Here is a 2013-nt window from a genome sequence, read left to right on the forward strand (position 1 = left end):
TGGGAGAACTCTCATGCATGGGGTCTGTGAGTTCCAGGCTGACTACCGGACTTTCTGATGCGTAAATTCTGGGACGGTATAAAATTACAATTAAGTGTGAAAGAGCGGTGATGAAGAAATAGGCATGACATTGATATTTTCTGTGAACGTTATGCTAACGCTGTCCCAACAAGTTTCCCACCACGGGACTCTGCTTTGATTACGCTTTGTCTGCATTTAAAATGTATGAAACGTTAAAGAGAATTTTGGTTTTTCCCACTTTTCCTTTTTTTTTTTTTAACGGGCTCGGTGCCCAGGCTGGAGTGCAGTGGCGCGATCATGGCTCGCTGCAGCCTCGATCTAGGGTAGTAACTGGAACTGCAGGTATGCACCACCACGCTCGGCTAATTAAAAAAATATGGTTTTTTTTCCCTAGAGATGGGGCGGGGGGCGGGGGCGGGGGCGGAGGGGACAGTCTCACTATGTTGCCTAGGCTGGTCTCGAACTCTTAAGCCCGGTTTCCGAGTCGCTGGGGCTACAGTAGCGCGCTGACACGCCCGACCCTTGCTTTGCCACTTAGATGTTGCATTTATTCGACTTTCACGTCGGGCAGAGGTGCTGGGAAAGAGGCGGCTGGCCCCTGCGTAAGTGTGCGGGTGCGGTGTGAGAAAGCTGGAAGCCTGTTTTCTAGGCGGGGAAGCAGCCTGCGCTGCCGGGGCCGCATCATGGCACGTGGGTTTCCCCGGGCTTACTCTCCTGCCGGGAGCGCTCTCCTAGGGATCCCGCCCACCGCTCCGGCTTCTTCTCTGAAGCCTTTGCAGCCTTTTCCCTGAGATTGCTGAAGAGGCCCCTGGGGATCGGGCTCCCAACTCACCCGCCGCGTCCCACGGCCCGAAGCCGACGAGCTGCAAGCGAGGAGGGGTGCAGAGGGAGGCCGACGGTCACGCCTTGGAGAGGCTGATGGTCCTCTTGACCGCCCTCCACCGCCACTGCGAGCCCAAAAGCCGTGTCAGTGCTGCAGGCCCGCCCGAAGTGGCGCAGTCCTCCGCCTGAACCAGCCTGTATTTCACTTGAATTTCTCTGTGCCCTGTTTCTTTTCCGTTCCCTGTCCTTTTGCTCCGTCCTACGTGTTCCGCAGCCTTGTGTGACCTGCCCATGCCTCAGTGGCCTCATCTGTAAACAACCTCCCAGAATGGTTAGGTTCCTCTGCAGGAAGCCCAGGGCCACACCTGCAGACTACTTGATGTGTGGTACACGTTGTAGTTACCGCCATCACTATTGGCCTGCCGGTGCACACCTTCCACGGCGTGAACTTCCACCAAGGATTTCCAACCCGAGCCTTCTTGCACTTTTTAATCGTTCATCTGTCATTCCGTGGCATTCCCCGGCGGCTGACTGTATTTGATCCGCCGGGACTTTGCAGGCAGACCCTAATAATGACCAGTAAGACCACTTACTTCTCACCCTCATATTACAGACGTAGACATGGAATACGCAGGTTGAAGTTAATTGGCAATGGATTGGAAAATCCGGCCGGTGTCTAAGTGTAGCAAAACTTGTGAACGATTATACACATAGACTCCACACTAAGAAACCTTTTTGAACTGGAAGGAAAACACGGTCTTGTTTCCGCCCGGTTTCGAACCGGGGACCTTTCGCGTGTTAGGCGAACGTGATAACCACTACACTACGGAAACAGATGCGGAGAGGTTACTGTATGATTTTTATAAGTGTTATAGTCAACATCCAGGTGTCGGCTTCACCCATTGAGTCATGGCCTTTAGATTCATTCTTCCCCAGAACACCAGTCTCCTTGTGGCCCTGCGTAATGCCGTTTGTCAAACTGTAAAGCGTGACCTCTAAGGGTACCCCAGTCACTTCCAGCAATTAAAAGCAAAACAAGGCCGGGTGCGGTGGCTCACGCCTGTAATCCCAGCACTTTGGGAGGCCGAGGCTGGCGGATCACGAGGTCAGGAGATCGAGACCATCCTGGCTGAAATGGTGAAACCCCCGTCTCTACTAAAAATACAAAAA

The 2013-nt window shown here is 53.4% G+C and overlaps 1 non-coding gene across 1 annotated transcript; it reads right to left on the bottom strand.

The window, feature by feature from the left end:
• Positions 1 to 1603: 1603 nt before the first annotated feature.
• On the bottom strand, positions 1604 to 1676 carry TRNAV-AAC (transfer RNA valine (anticodon AAC)). The gene has a single exon. It is a non-coding gene; the product is annotated as a tRNA-Val (tRNA).
• Positions 1677 to 2013: the final 337 nt, after the last annotated feature.

This window comes from Pan troglodytes, chromosome 4 (assembly GCF_028858775.2).
Source record: "Pan troglodytes isolate AG18354 chromosome 4, NHGRI_mPanTro3-v2.0_pri, whole genome shotgun sequence".
In the NCBI taxonomy this organism is placed as follows: Eukaryota; Metazoa; Chordata; class Mammalia; order Primates; family Hominidae; genus Pan; species Pan troglodytes.